Raw genomic sequence first — 18,084 nt, 5'->3', positions numbered from 1 at the left:
CATGCTTATATAGACACGTTCTTGTAAACCTTTGACTGATAGCGCAAATCGAAGTATTACATGAGATAATATTTGTGAAAAGATAATAGAAATATGAACTTTGTAAGATATTTTAAATATTTTGGATATTTATGGTACTTAATTGTCTGAAAAACTACTAAACAATACTGACATGACTGCAAGCAATTGTCTGAACAGTACTGAATTTACCGAAACGACTGCCAAAAGATTGAAAGACTGAACACGACATAATAATTTATTGTTCAGACTTTTCAGCAGATGTCAAGACTAAACATCATATTCTGGTAAGTTATGCCCTCGGAATAGAAACAACTCAAAAATGCATCTGTAATTACAACATCGTACAAGGTCAATTACGGAATTGACAAAAAAGAATATTAAGTAGTAGATATTTTCAAAGCTTTTTTTTTTAGAATAAGATGAACAAATATATACATTATTATAAAACATGTTCCTGAGGTTAAATGGTATACTGAAAACTGGCATATAAATTTTGATTTCAGGTGATCTTTTTTTTTAAATATCTCGTGTGCTATGTTAAAGTTTTAGTTTCTGATTTCGGGTTTTATCAGATGTAATTTATTGAAGGAAAATTTACTCTGAATAATTACTTTTTGCATACACACACAAACAAGGTTCTCATATTGGATGTGAGAAATTAGTAAAATATAAACAACTGGATAATGCAAGGAATTTTTAGGACTCCTGGACTGAGTTTCTCAAAGCGTTGGGTAAATTTATCCGGTGGATAAACAGGTTATGCAGTGGTTAAGTTTTAGCCACTGGTTAATTATTATTGCTCAAAATGTATCCATTGGTTAAACATCATTATCCACTGGATAAATTTAGCCAACTAAAATCAACCGGCTAACTGTTTGTCCATTGAATAAAAACAAAAATGGCTGCAAGGTTAATTTAAAATGTTGGCAGACTACACGACAAGCAAAGAGTTTATCGCCATTTAGATTTAGAGTATGATGACAGGGAGTTAAGAGATGGATTTAGGTTTTACGAAAGAGTGTGTGGAATACATAAAAAAAACCTATTTAGCCAGACTTATGCAGACCAACATTAAGGTCGTATGCTGTACCTGCAGTAATCCAAGTTCAGTTGGCTTTGAGGTATTTCGCAACTGATAGCCAAAAGAAAGCTGTTGGTGATACAATAGGATACCATATATCTAGTGTGTCTAGGGCAGTCAGAGATGTTTTCAGCAACATTCCTAGCAATGACATAAAATGGCCTTCCACTGGCGAGAAGAAAAACAGAAACAAAGAGGGGTTTTACGAGGTAGCATAGTTTCCTGGTGGCAATTGATGGCACGCATATAAAAATCCAATCACCACCCGGTGGAAATAAATATGCTTATGTCAATAGAAAAGGGGTCCATTCCATCAATGTTCAAGCTGTTTGTGATAATACAGGTTATTTGTGTTTTTTTTATACAATTGATAGTTGGTTGGGCTCTATAGTAACAATTTATTCCTCATTACTGAACTAGAAGAAAGAGAATATGCTAGTTTAATCCAAAAAAAAAATGTCTTTTCCATGTACCCATACTGTACTCCAAAACACAGTTTTTACATGAAGTAAGCAATGCACCGCATGAAGAAAACATCAAATCAGCTTATAATTAAGTTGTTGTAAAAATGAGATAAGCAATTCTGATGAAAAAACGTCTATAAAAAGAACCTGAATCTCATTTTGAAAGAAAAAAATGGAGGCAAGGCAGCAAACTAAAAAGAACAAGTTTACAGCACATTCATTTTTTAATTCAATCTGAACTCTGTATTCCGAAAAAACTGATTATTTGCGTGAGTTTTCTAAGTCAGAGGACCATATCTCTGCCAAATCATCTTACGAACCGAACAAAATTCAAACTTGATCTGTAACTTGTTTACCAAATATCAAAACAATATCTGTAAGCATAACAAAAAGAAAGTGCGAAAAAAAACTTATAACTTGCATGAATTTTGGAAGTCCAAGGTTATTAACTGTGCAAAAAATAGCTAGACCGGTACAAAATTCGAACTTGATCTGCAACTGGTCAGATTAAAAAAAATTATATAAATTATACCAAACATCAAATCAATATCTTATAGCACGAAGAAAAAGGGTGGAAAACGGACTTGCCAGCCTGACGACTGTACAGACAGACGGACGGAGTACAAACCTATAGTCCACTACGACTAAAGAACAGTTATCATTATCCATATTTCTAGTAGAGGACAAACATAAATGCACTGATATTAATTTATTGAATGTTCTGTGTTACTATAGAATATAACACTGTTCACTTCTAAATACTACATTCTTACTGACAAATAATTGCTAACATTTCCCAACTAGGAGCCCAACCTTCCACAATATGAAAATTAGGATAAGCACTATGGGTATTAACATGAAAGTTTTAGGGACCCAACCCAAATTTCAGTAGCATTGGCTACTGGGCCCCTGCTAATCTTTTTCCCTGAGCGTTAATGGAAAGAACATCATCAATATATCTCTATGTGAAATTTACGTCCGTGTATTCCTGAACTGCATCCATTTTCTTTTAAAAATCTATGACCGCGACGTCACACGCAGTTTTAATCTAATGTCACTCTTCCTACGGCATTTTTGACGATGGGTTTACCGAATTAAGAATCTATAATAGCCAAAATAAATAATGATTAGAGAAAATTAACCAGAAAAAAAAGAATGAAGAGAAACGGTTTCTAAAGAATACAGAATAACTGTCGAAAATAAAAGAATTTAGTATCAAAATACTGATTACAGACATAAAAGACATACAGAATATATAAATCATCTTTTACAGAAAACTATTATACTAGTAAACTCATTTACTGTCATACAAGTGTGAGGTTTTAGTTAGCTATAAAACCAGGTTTAATCAACCGTTTTCTACATCAGAAAATGCCTGTACCAAGTCAGGAATATGACAGTTGTTAACTGTTCGTTTGATGTGTTAGAGCTTGTGGTTTTGCCATTTGATTTATAGGGACTTTCCGTTTTGAATTTGATTCGGTATTTTTGTCATGAGAATTTTACAGAATAATCGAAATTTTAAAGACAAAGAAAAATGCCCTTACAATTTAAAGGATATCGAAATCGAGGAACCCTCATCTAGACCGTCATTTCAGATTTCTTGAATATACATGTATGTTATTATATTTTAGATTTGTTTTTAAAACCTTTGCTGTCAAATTCTAATTAGGGATGTTCCTATCGTGTCAATATCTCATTTAAATACAGGGAATTCAAACGCAAAACCAGGATGATCTGAGTGGTTTGTTCTTTTTGTATTATTGTTAGCCCATTTCAATCTGGAATATGTGATTCATAGTTTCGTGAATTTGATTCACACATTTTTATGTAACGTCACAGTACCCAAATTGCACCGAGTACCCAAATTGCACCTATTCAACTAAAATAGCTGCGGAAATTTTGCAAGTTTTCTTTGAGACTAAATTGGTAATTGTATGATTTTACATTATACACGTCTTTCATTATAGGTAAATATATTCAATATACACAAAACGTTCACAGTATATATCAACAGATGACGCATTCACTGGAAAAAGTAAAATATACGGAAACGTCGCCATGCGACTTTCACAAAAAGTCATCTTTTAAAAACGAGCAAATGAAATATATTACAAGCATCCATTTCTGAAAGAATGAATAGTAAGCATGGACTAATGTCAAATTGTTCTAAATATTTGAAAAGATGAAACAAAACATCAGTTATTCGATTTTTTGTGAATATGAATTTAAGCATGGATTCAATTTGGTTACTCCTCATTACAGTTTCATAGATCGTTTGGCGGTCGGCTCAAGCTCATTTTTCTATGATTCAGTATGGATTCAAAATTAAATTGGTGTAACTATATAGTAAATAAGGATACGTCTACAAAATAAACACAAAATGGAAACTTTAGTCTGGATCATCAAAAAACGTAGGTGACAAAACTGTCAAAATAGGTGCAATTTGGGTACCCTCACGATATATGTCCTAAACTGTTTATCTTTGTGCTAGTATCATCTTATGTAGTTACAGCATTTTGAACAACGTCTGTTTCCCTCTCTTAATACTCTTCTGACGAGTTTTTCTCTTGCTTTGTCTCGCCAATAACGTCCTGACTATGTTGAGTATTAATGACGTTGCAACTGTAATAGGAGTATGTTTTGTGGTAATTTGTATTCCAATCGTATTTTTCCTCTTTATAATTCGACAAACAAGAAAGGATCAGTTCAAGCTTAATAATTTACTAACTCAATTATTTCCTTGATTATTGTTTCATATGACAACATATTTTCCGAAGTGGTAGACGTTAATTGTTACCAAAGTTGAAGCTAGTTGTCAGATTTCAAGGATGTCGTCAGTCACTGACACCATTATCCTGGCAACCCCGCAGACACGTGCTAACTGTCAGGGCGGACCCGATCAGGCTGTAAATACAACGTTAAGAAATGGAAATTTAAATAGATGAGGACAGTACGTTGTACGACGGGCATGAATCGTCAACCAATACTACACAAGACTTGTTCCCTTTAGTAGAACAATTTTTTCCCGCCGTCTATATTTTTCCATTTGGCCGTTATGGAGAAAATTGATACAGTATACAAAAAGTCATATTTATAATAATTACACCTTATATAAGAATGCTGGATTTTGATTGGTTGGTAGCCAGTGTATTTTTCGCATATTCTAACCTTATATGCAAGTATAAAATAGTCTCGACATAATATTGAACTGATGTAGTTGTATATTATATAAATTGACAAAATTTCATGAAGAGGTGGAGGATTTGGAATTTCTTTTTCATCAATATTTTAAAATTGTAGCTGTTTTTTAATTTAGTATTGCAAACGACGCTTTCTGTTTGTTAAATTAGTTTTACTTTCTAAATTAGCTGGGTGTTCATATTGTATTCCCAGTTTCCTGCATCTCATATATATTTGATCAGCAAGAGGATCATACTGATTGTTAAAAGAAGAGTTTGAATTTACAGTGAGCCTATTTAGAATATTTTTTTGATCAGATTTTTCATTTTCATCTAAGCCTAAGGAACCATAAATAGATTTGTTAATTTGATGATCTAAAGATTTTGCTATTTTCTGGGATGCTATTTGAAGTTTGTGGGGAGAACACTGCTTAGCAGTATCAATGTATTCATGATCATCTCCTGTTTGTGGTTATTCTACATCAATTGCATGTACTAATTCAGAGTAAGTTTTATGTAGTTTCTTGCTTTTTGGTTTTGTAGCTGATTTTTTTGTGGTACACTTTCTTTTCAAGTTTTTGCTTTTTTGTTGGTACTTTTCTTTTGTTCATAAACTTTAATTTGTAGTGGTGAAGTTGATATAGTCATATGTGTTGATTTCTTTAAAGGGTTGAAAAGTGCACCTGACAAAAGTATATCCATATCCGGTGGAGTGAAAATGTTTTGATCAGATTTAAACTGACGCATAAAATATACAGGCGACTGCAGGAACCGTTATTTATATTGCATCCAAATAATGTGGCAGCAGCTTGAATTTCATTGGATGTAGCCCACATACTTCCAAGTAACATGCTCTGTATATACCTATCAAAAGTCATGGTATTAGCATGGGTTATCATAACTCTTATCTTCCCATAAAATCCAATTTTGGACAATATGGGAGCATACAAAATACCTATATGTATCACTCAGACTCAAGTCTCCATTTATGATTAAACATAGAGAGTGAAAAAAAAAACAGTTTCCATCTCCTGGGACTGTATAAGTTAAATATGTGTCATTATTAATGACACGATTTGTTGAAGGCAGCGAATCTAAGTTTGCCAAAGGAAGTACAGAATTCGCAGACTGTAAATTTGAATTTTATTTTTTTGTTTTGTTAACTTTTGAAAGCTTCTGTGAAGTTGGAGACTGCTGCTGAAAAGAAATGTTATTGGGAATTTCACCTGCATTTGTCTGTGAGCTACAGGAATAACCGTGATCACCTACGACAGTATAATCAACGTTATTATTACTGTTACTTGATATGGGGAATTCTGTATCAGATGAATAATAGAAGTCATGGTCAACCAGAACACCGGATTTTATTACCTCTGCATATGACCTACGTTTCTCCCAAAAATTATTGCCTGCAGAGGGTTTTTCTGTGTTCCCATGGATGGACGGAACTTTTACACTATAAATGTGATCATTCAATATGATTTTATGACTTAAATGAAGTACCTGTAATTATTTTGGAAATTTGCTTTCGCTGTCACTGACAAAGGAAAGATGAAGCAGACGATAAAAATTACGTAAGATAGGTTAAAGGTAACTTGTTGGTCCAAACTTCGGTTATTTCTGTGGTACAATAAAATTTAAATAAACTACACAAGTTACCAAAATTTGTTTATTCTTGTTTTTGTAAACAAACAAAAATTCATGTCGTATTTAACATCTAATTTGTTGCGTTCTGTCCCGTTTTTTCATGTGCGCGATTAATACGAGAATCTGGCAACCATTAAAATAAAATAATCGTACAAGAGTGACGAAACTTTTCAGATGGGTCATATAGAGAGAGTTATCGTTCTTTATTCCAATTCGATGCTTCTACCATAAGTGCCAGCTGTTAGCTTGCTTATCATAAAATTTACTAAGAGTAGTGCTACGCGACTAAAAAAAACCATTTTGTTCAAAGGAAATACAAAATAAAATCTTATAGGATCACATACATGTATATTGATTAAAAACATGTGCAGAAATAAACACCAATTTCATATTGCAGAATACAACATATCTGACTAAATTTTCATTAATTCATGATTTGAAATTTTGGAGATAAGTCTAATTTGATTTAAGTCACATTATATTGCTAAAACTTTGCGAGGAGCATAATCATCAAATTTTCTTCTTGCGATTTTATATGTACGAATGAATGATAGAAAATACATATTCTTTTTACAAATAAAACAAAACAAAAATAAAATACTTAAGTTAGACTATAAACTAACGCAAAGCCTATGTATATCCTACTTGTTTTAAGACTTCAACGGGAAAAACGCACCTGCAAGTGCTAAAAATAATGAATATTTTAATAAGTTAAAATTGTATTATTTTATTTTTAGTCAAAGCAGAAACAACGTAGATCGCCTGTTTTTTTAAAATCTGTGTAATCATAATGTACATGTATCATCTGATACAATTTATGGTGCCCACATTTCAAACATCCCCCTTGCGTTAAAGTGTGTTTCCAAGACTATGGGGTATGCCTCTTACTTTTATTATAGTTGACGTTTCTCACCAGTTCTTATTTTATAGGCAATTTTTGCAAGGTCATTGCACGTCTCTTTCTTTATGACTGGTAATTAATCTACGACTTTTATTTTTTTATTTGCAACTTTTTATGCATCGGAACAAAACTGTTATTAGTGATTCGCCAACAATATTGGTGTTGATTGTTCAGTAATACCAGTAACCTCTAATGGACCTTCTGATGATGATGGGCTGTCTGAAATCAGTAATGAAATTATCATATATTCACTGAAGTTCAATTCAAATCAGAAACTCACACGAGGAATTTCATTTGAATCTTTTATTTACATCAACAAGTGCTTTTTGTAGAGGTTTGTGTAGATCTTAAGTTATATCGATTGTTAAGTGCCTTCTATTACCGATGCTGTATGTTTTCTGTTGTTGTTTTTTTTTTTTTTTTTGGGGGGGGGGGTATTTTTTCATTTGACCTCATCTGTAATTTCCTAAAGAGTTTAAGTATAACTTTAACTTTGTCCTGGGATCCTGGCCCAGCTTGCTATTGTATCACTTAGACCAGATACCACAGAAATGTTATAATTTATTGATATCTTCATCTTTCAAAATATTGTAGAGAGCCAGGGGATGAATAACTACACATATACAAAATATCGAAACAATTCCAATTACTTGGAAAAGTAAATCTTGGCAACTGACATGACCGAATTTCGACCAATCAGTTAAAACCAATTATGGTATAATGAACAGTTCATTTAGTACAGTAAATATATTTTATGGGAAATTGGTACTTTTTTCCTTTGATGTGTACCCGCTGATATTGTCAGTATCCATGGACAGGTCATAATGAAAAAAAATATCGTGTCATAATTGACGTGCGCGAGTAAACGGCTTTACGATTTACTTTTCCTTTTATTTACAAACGTCTCACATGATTTATTTTTCGCAGAAACGCAAGAGTGTTTTGTGAATAAAATATTAGTGATTAACTATTCAAAAATACCAATATTCAGAGTGATTAGAGTTCTTTATAACTCTATTCTGTCTGGGTTTAAAAGATGTTACTAATTTTTTATACCTTTTACAATAGCGGCTTAAGTCTTGCTAAATTTATAATTTTAACCGACATATTTCTATAATTAGATATAAGAAGATTTGGTATGAGAGCCAATGAGACAACTCTCCATCCAAAAACTTATTAAGAAGAGTAACTTCAAGACAACTTTTATCGAAACAATAATTATAAAAATTAAAGCATAAGTGACAAAATACGTTAAAATTAAATGATTTCTTTCGAACGTTTTAGTTATTGTTCCCTAAATTTAACTTGAAATAACTGCTTTGAGCCAAAGATCAAAATCTGAAGGGTTCAGCTTCAATAATTACAATTTACATGAGCGTAACGTTACAAAAGTCACGAAAATAGTATTAAATGAAATAAATAAAATCAACAATAATAAATCAATAAACACAAAATATTAAATACAACTTATACAAACTGTTCAATTTCCGTATTTAATTTTCAAATATAACTGCACGTACATGTATAGCTACAAGTCTTCGAATTATATTTCTATTGTTATTATAAGCTATATTTTAGTAATTGTGCCAACAGAGGTTAGAACCCCTTTTTTGACTAAACTAATTTTGTTTGTTCCTGAAACACTATTAATAAAATGTGGTTTATTGTAATACTGCAAGGTTCTTCTCAAAACATAATTTGAAGCCATTATTGAGGTAACTGCCAGGTTGCTTCTAAAACAGGATCTTGTTTAGATAACAGTTAGATACTTTCTTAATCTTACTGTTATATATTTTGAATATGGTTTCCACTCCTTACGGACACCATAACTACTGCAAAATATTGAATATTTATTTCCTTTTTATGTGTGTCACGATACAGAGGTTATTTGTGTAATGCCAAAAGGTTGAGGTGTGATATCTGTGAGTTCCAACATTCTTAGGAGCCCTGTTTCCGCCGAAATCCCCTTCAAGGTTATCGTACGGTTCTTTGAACAGTATTACTGCCTCTTTTTATTAAACCCACAATGTGTAGCAACTTGACCTGCATACACCTCTGCCGTTGCGCCTTTTCCTTTACATGTGTTCACTCCTGACCAGTGGTTGTCACTTTTGTAAATACAATGTCGTCTATTTTTATTTCTGGTAGGTGTGATCTTGTAAAAGGGATATTCTTACTTTTCCGCTATTATCCCTTTTGGTTGACCAAACGATTAACTCTCAGATGTGTCACAAGTAAAGCATGAACTGCCGACTTTTGTGGAACATTCAAGTTCACCTATTTTTGTTGGGGTGTGTGCTCCTTTTAAAATCTTCAGTTTTGTGGACTGGTGCTTGTCTTTTTCTTTTCTTTTTTATACCAGATCTGGGAACATGGGAACAGTTTGACATATAACAACAAATAATAGACAACACCAAAAACTTAAATAAAGGAGAGACATGGATCACGGAAAAAACAGGAAGTGAACAGAAATTGCTTCTTGCAAGACACTCACCGTCAAAACATGTTGATATGAAGAAAGGCTTTTGTTTCAACTTATTATTTTTTTTTAATAAAGGCAACAGTAGTATACCGCTGTTCGAAACTCATAAATCGATAGAGATAAAAACAAATCCGGGTTACAAACTAAAACTGAGGGAAACGCATCAAATATAAGAGGAGAACAACGACACAACAAAAACACAACATTAAAATGTAACACACACAGAAACGAACTATAATGTAACAATGGCCATTTTCCTGACTTGGTACAGGACATTTTAAGAAAAATAATGGTGGATTGAACCTGGTTTTGTGGCATGCCAAACCTCCCGCTTTTAAAATTTTCAACATGAGGCATTTGCCTCAATGTAGTTGCGGCCGAGGACAATTTTTAAGTCAATTGACAAAAAAAGTGAAATCATGAAAGTAACATCTACCTTCTGTGTCTTTTCTATTGGTAATTTATGAATGTGAACAAAACTAGCGGCTCTCAAGAGCCTGTGTCGCTAACTTGATTCTACTTTGGTTTTGGAAATCATATAAAAATAGATTTAAATCATAACAGATACCCTAATATTGATTGAGGCCAAATTTGGTTTAATATTGGCCCCGTAATTTAATCAAAAGCAGAAGACTTTTGTAAAGTTTACAGAAATTACCAATAAATTCATTGAAATTGTATTAAATGACTTTATAAGGACAGTAACTCCAATAAGATGTCAATTGACAATTTTGCTCATGTTGACTCATGTGTAGATCTTCTTTTCTTGATATTTTTGCAGTTCACAGTAGATCTCAATCTATAAAGATACATGTATTAAGGTCTTCATCAGCTCCTCATAAGGAAAATTTATGCCATGTTTGGTATCATTCCATTCAGTGCTCCTCAAGAAGAAGCATTTGTATATATTTCCAATAGAGTCTTATGTCAAATTAAGTCCCTGCTGGCGGCCATCTTGGGTGATGGATCGGATTCAAAGTAACAACACTTGGTCAGCACCTCATTAGGAACATTCATGCCATGTTTGGTTTCATTCTATTCAGTGGTTCTCTAGCAGAAAATATTAGTATGTATTTCCCATAGGGTCCTATGTTAAACTTACTCCCCCTGCTGGCAGCCATCTTGGATGACAAATCAGCTACAAAGTAGCAACACTTGGTCAGCACCTCAGGAGAAACATTCATACCATGTTTGGTTTCAATCAATTAAGCGGTTTTCTAGAAGAAGACATTTGTATGTATTTCCCTTAGGGTCCTATGTTAAACTACCTGTAAGTCCCCGCTGGCGGCCATCGTCGATGATAGATTGCCTACAAAGTTACAACACTTGGTCAGCACCTCATAAGGAACATTCATGTCATGTTTTATTTCATTCCATTTAGTGGTTCTCTAAAAGAAGACATTTGTATGTATTTCCAATTGGGGCCTATGTTAAACTAAGTCCCTCTCTGGCGGCCATCTTGGGTGATGGATTTGCTACAAATAATATCACTTGGTCAACACCTCAATAGGAACATTCATGCCATGTTTGGTTTCATTCCATTTAGTGGTTCTCTAAAAGAAAACATTTGTATGTATTGTCTATAGGGTCCTATGTCGAATGAAGTCCTCAACTGGCGGCCATCTTGGATGATGGATCGCCTACAAAGTTACAACACTTGGTCAACACCTCATAAGGAACATTTATGCCATGTTAAGTTTCATTCCATTCTGTGGTTCTCTAAAAGAAGTTCAAATTGTAAAAAGTTAATGGCACTCATACCACATCTTCTTATTTATATGGTTTAATTGTTCCTTATAAGGTGCTGACAAAGTATTGTTACTTTGTTGCCTATCTGTTGTCTGAGTAGGCCTCAGCAAAGGGGGCTTAGTTTAACATATGATGCTTTGAGAAATACTTACAAATGTCTTCTAGAACCGATAAATGAATTGAAATTAGTAATGGTTTGCATGTTCCTAATGAAGTGCTGACCATGGTTAAATTTGTACTTTGTTGCTGATCTGTTCTCCAAGATCACTTAATATTAGACCTTATAGCATGTATAGGGAATACTCATTTTGCAAAATTAAATATAAAGTAGATTAAGGTAAGCGACACAGGCTATTGAGAGCCTCTAGTTAAAATGTCGGGCGTCCAAAGCACTGAAATGTTTTTCTTTTCAACCTCGCTAAAATATTAATGATCTTTTGACGATTCCCCACGTAAACTTTAAAAGAAACGTGCTAATATTTGAAGTGCTTGACCATTGTGGTAAACTAGGTATCAAACTGTACATTCCATTAAATGTCAAGGTAAAGAAAGTTGAAAATAATGTTAACACTACAACGGACATTGACGCAAGCGTTACAAATCACGAACAAATTAAAGTATTTGAAAAGTTTTCTTTAATGGTCAAACACTGCTTGGACGTTAATATTCGAAAAGTTCTTCCTATAGACGAATGCAGCTTCATCCTCTGAAGGTCTCTGGATCCGTACATGAGTACAATCTATGCAGCCTACATTATTTGAAAATCCAGCTTGCTCGTGGAATCCTGTGTCCCTCACCCACGTCAGTTTTACTAGTTGGCTTTGAAATTAAGTAATTCTTTCATAGCCAACTAGTAGTGTGTCTACTGCTCTGCTAACTGTCGACAAGTCGTAGCCCAATGTATCCATAATCACCTGCAGAAAGGACCCGTTGGCATAAAATCTATATTAGAATTCCCTAGAAGATCCGCCCAAAAAACCAAAAGTCTCTTTCAAAACCTGTATCGTTCTCTCATCTCTCGTTCTTTCAAATTGGTGATATTATTTCCTCTTCTAAATACTCGCTAATTTCTCACATTTGGTGTAGGAGCATTAAAGATAATTTGTCGTGCGGCCATTTGAAACTTAACCCTTGGTTAAATATTTAACCCAACCCCTAAAGGTGGGTTAAATATTTCTGCTTTAACCAATGACTAAACGGAGGATTAAATTTAACCACAGGATGAACAACAAAAAATAACCAAGGGTTAAAATTCAACCGAGAGAGGAACAATATGGTCCTGACTAATTGTTTCCAAAATGATATGTTTGTTATGTGATATTCTCAAGAGTTTTTTTTTTCTTTTTTTCTTTTTTTCCATCAGAAAAATACACTGAAGATGATATCAAAATGCTGGAATTTTTAATCGACAATATATTTGTTGAGATTGGTGGATTGATATTTCAACAGACAGTCGGTATTCCAATTGGTACTAATTGTGCACCCCTTCTGACCGATTTGTTTTTGTACTCGTATAAAGCAGGATTCATTCAGAACCTTCTAAAAGACAAAAAAAAGCACCTTGCGAATTCTTTAATTTCACTTTCAGATATATTGATGATGTCCTTTTACTAAATAACCCATATTTCAGTCAGTACTTACATCTCATATATCCCCAATGATGTCACCAAGTTCCTCACAATAAACAGTGCCGATGTCATAATCACATATAAATCTAGTTCCATTCATATGACCATCGATCACCATGGCCTCACTACAGTCTGCAAAATGGCAAAAAAAAAAACCAAACAATTATATTAGAAAATACAGATTGATGAGTTGATTGTTATTTAACGTCAATACCACCACTATTGACCATTTTTGTTGAGGTCAGTTTTCAACTAGAAAAAATAGATGTAAAACGACACCATGAAAATGTTTATCTTTGAAAAAATAGTGACCGTGTTTTAATGCACGCTATACTGCAGTTATTTGATGAGATAAATATATATTGTTTTTTTTTATTATTTAAAGTGTAACCTGGAAATAAATGGCATTTTACCTTTTGCATCACACTTGTCTGTATGTTGTGATCGTGACCACTTTTTAGAAAACCATTCTCTAAACTTTGGCAAATATTTCAATTAGATGTTGCTTAAAGACGGGATTTGTTGTTCTCCGAGATCCAGTTTCCATTTAATGAAATTTCTTTTAAACCATGTCTCTGATAGACACCTCCTATCTAGAACTCTGCTGCCCCCAGTGATCATCCATTCTTTCCTAAAATGTACATCATTGTATGAGTAAGCGATTCCTTTAAATGTAGACCCATTCCGACATCTGTGATGAAAATTATAAACGTCATTCTTAAAATATTACTTCCCAGACTATCTTAATTAACTTTTATAATTTAACCAGTAAAGAGCCTTTAGTATATTTAAAACATTTTATTTAACACTTTACGGCATACACCGTTTAGTCGAAGAAAAAGGATCGGACCTAAAGTGCTATGTTTTACCGTTTTTGATAGGACTTTTTAAAAATTATATAACATCCTGATTTTTATGTTCCACCCAGGGGTATTATGTTTTTCGGTTTGTACGTCCGTTTGTCCGGCCATTCGTCTGTTCGTCTGTCTGTCCGTTTGTCCCGCTTGAGGTTAAAGTTTTTGGTCAAGGTAGTTTTTGATGAAGTTAAAGTCCAACCAACTTGAAACTTAGTGCACATGTTCCCTATGATATGATCTTTCTAATTTTAGTGCAAAATAAGAGTTTTTGACCCCAATTTCACGGTCCACTGAACATAGAAAATGATAGTGCGAGTGGGGCATCCGTGTACTATGGACACATTCTTGTTTTATGTTTAAATAATAATCTATAAATATCAGTTTAAAAGGTGGTTTTCAGTGGTAGACGAATATCTAGTAAACTACAGGCCTTTTTATTAGACTTTGCTGGTGGACGAAATGTTAGATCGGTAAATCACTGTTCAATGTTTACACAAATGTATTTCCTTACATTACATAGATAAAAAACACTTATGTACGGCCAGCTGGAAATTTCAAATGATAATTACACTAAAGAATACACGTATTTATACTGATATCGGCTGTGTCCTGTTATGCAAAGTAATGTTACTGCTCTTTATGGTAAAATTGATTTAATATAAATAAGAATATGTGGTATGAGTTCCAATCAGACAACCCTCCATCCAAGTCATAATGTATTTAAAGTTAACAATTATAGGTCAAAGTACGGCCTTCAACACAAAGCCTTGGTTCACATCGAACAGCAAGCTATAAATTGATTCTAAATGGTCATACACAGGTTATATATTTGTTAACACTAAACTAACGTTACCGATTAAATATTTATTATTCAAAATCTTTTAGAATATAAAAAAAAAATATTCTAGTATTGAAAATTACACTTACATATCACGATCAATGGAGTACAGCAAATCTGTTTAAAAAAATAGTTTCTCTAGATGACATGAAGTACTTTTGCTGTAAGATATTGGTATAATATGATTCACATTTTGCTGTTTAAGAAGTATTTAAGGAATATGTAGTGCCACATTTACGACACAAACCATGGTAAATCTTTCCGGAAACGGCGCCATTGACTCTCTCGAATACAACGCATTTAGAAGCTGAACGCCAGTCAAGTTTTATACTACACCATTCATTAAAATGTGGAAACAAATTCCTAAATGCAATATTTTTTTTTGTCATTACCATTAATGTAGTTTAAAACTTCTTTCTTGATATACCATTGGTGAATCTTCATATATACATCGGCAGTACATTTGCCAGTTTATCAACGGCCATGGTTATATCTTCTGTGGTGTATTTATCCTTCTGTATATTCTTATTCATTATATCCTTCACATAACTAATTATATCCTTCACATAACTATTTATATCTTTCATGCCGGAAGAAAATATGTTTAATAAACCTGAACACATGAATGCGTCTTGTAGTTTTTTAAGGGGTCGCATTACGACGTTGAAATTCATTTTATTGGTTTCCTTTTCCGTTGTGTTTATGGCTAGTGACTGTTTGTGTTAATATTCATTGTTGCTTTTTCCTTAACGTTACGTATTTATTTTATGAAGTTTCGTTGTTATTGGCCCCGCTCAGTTTTAAATTAGAACCCATACAGTACAACATTGTAAACACCAAAAGTTGATACTAAGATGTCGTTTTCTTATCACAATAGAACAAAGCTCTGTTAAGACGAAAAGATATCAGTTCTGGAGGTTTTCAATGAAACGACAGCTGAAACTCTACAAAATATTTCTTCCACAAACAGTATTCCGCCAGAGTTCTTGATTCCTCCGTTTTAAGCAGCTTGTGGGCATTTTATAGGAAAATCCTCAGCGACAACCAGCAATAATTTACTCAACAGCTATAGGTTTTACGGGGACCAATAAATCTGCAGCCATGGATATAGTTAAGCAGACAATACAGGAGGTGGAATGCACACAGGGAATTTCATTCCAAAATTCTAGGATAAATCAATGTAAGTATTGAATACTAAGTTAAGTAAATTTTCTTAGTGAAAAACCTATTTTTTCTACACTTTGAAAATCGTGCTTATAAGATAACTACTTGTATTACAAATGTACATGTTATAAGTTATAAACATGTTTAGGAATATTTCTACACGTCTCTAAGTAAGGGCATTAAATGTGAACATGACTTGAATATAAAATATAGGCAACAGTAGTATATAAACACATTAAAATGTGTTTTAGAATTAAAGGGACATTCAAACTCATAAATCGAAAATAAACTGACAACGCCATGGCTAAAAAGGAAAAAGACAAACAGACGAACAATTGTACACAAAACACAACATTGAAAACTAAAGACTAAGCAACACGAACCCCACTAAAAACTGGGGGTGATATCAGGTGCTCCGGGAGGGTAAGCAGATCCTGCTCCACATGTGGCACCCTTCGTGTTAGTACAGATCCGTTAAATAATCTAATTCGGTAGGTCACATTCGTGAAAATGGAACGGAATTGTAGTTACGACATTAGGAAAAGTTCCTATCATCTGTAAAACAGATATTCCATAACGGTCAACGAACTCGTGATGGCGTCCGTAAAATTTACGAAGGGATGATTTCAACTTCATCATTTGGAACTCTTGGTTTAATAGCTTCCTTGTGAGCAGCAACCCTCTATCAAGGAAATCAATAATAGGAAATACAAGCCCGGGAATATCTTTTTTTTAAATATAAAGTTAAAGTGTTTCAGAGTTAAACATTTATTTATAAGCTTAACACGATCCTAAACACAATGTTAAACTAAACATATATTAAGAACCAATACATGTCTACACCCGTACGTGTGAAAAGGGTGCACAGAAAATGTGTTTAGAATTGTATGTAGGATTTAAACACCATTTTTATAATGACATGAAGAATGCGTTATTTTTTAATAAATTCAAACTAAAATAATCATAGATTGGTAATAAATCTTGATAATTAAGTTTTGTTTGTAAACAGTTTAAACTTTTATATATGATTTTGTTCACGGAAGCCTGTTTCTTACTGTGCAAGGTTATTAGGGTTACATTATTCCCCTGAGTGGAACATTTTTTTTTAAAGAAACATGAACTTTTTTACATTTTACACAACTGGTCGAACAAAAACAGTTGATTTACGTGTTACATGTACAAATTATTATGTATCTTTTATTTTCTTTTTGGATATAGCGGCTACGGTGGAATCCTTATTGAAGCAACTAACACGAGAAAATCGCCAGATAATGATTTGGGGTGAGCTAAAAACCTGGCAGACAAGCCTTGGTCTTTATAAGTCGGGCAGTGCATCAAATTATGATACTACAATATATCTTTCTGCCTACAATGGTGGTACTCTTAAAAGACAGACGTGTAGTAGTGAGTTTTTTATGGAGAATATGTTAATATTTGTAGCATTGATTCTTTTACAGTTTTTATGTGGTAATGTTTTATATCATGTATGTCGCCCGTGGATCTAAATTAACATATCGCACATTTATATAGCCTATTATAAAAATAAATTGGTTGGAAGGTTGCAGCTATTTTTGAAATTAAAGTGCATATTCTAAAAAAAAGTTGAGCTGACAATTTATTATATGTTAACCATGCTGTATCTATATATAACATGTAAATGTTTGCGTCTCTTGTTCATAAAAAGTTAACTTTATATTTAAAAAAATATCTAAACCATTACCATAAAAAAAAATTGTAAATGTACATGTAATTTATATAATACGTAATTTGAACATTATATTACCATTTTACAGGTAATACAGCAATACCAAACAAACTTGTAAATTTGACCGGTATGTCTCATCCGGGTGAAATTTGCAGGAGACTGGACGAAAAGAGAAAAACTTCAGACAATAATGATGGATTGTACTGCATATTTTTGATGTGCATGCCATAACCAGTATTATCTTTTGCCGACGATCTTTATTTTATACAACAGATTAATACAATTATAAGTTTTTTCCAAAGTCATAATTATTCGTTTACTATTGTATATTTTAGACTGTTACCGTTTAAAATCTTTTTCTAAAG

Source organism: Mytilus californianus, unplaced genomic scaffold (assembly GCF_021869535.1).
Source record: "Mytilus californianus isolate M0D057914Y unplaced genomic scaffold, xbMytCali1.0.p SCAF_13, whole genome shotgun sequence".
Taxonomy (NCBI): Eukaryota; Metazoa; Mollusca; class Bivalvia; order Mytilida; family Mytilidae; genus Mytilus; species Mytilus californianus.
Note: the sequence above shows the minus strand (reverse complement) of the source record.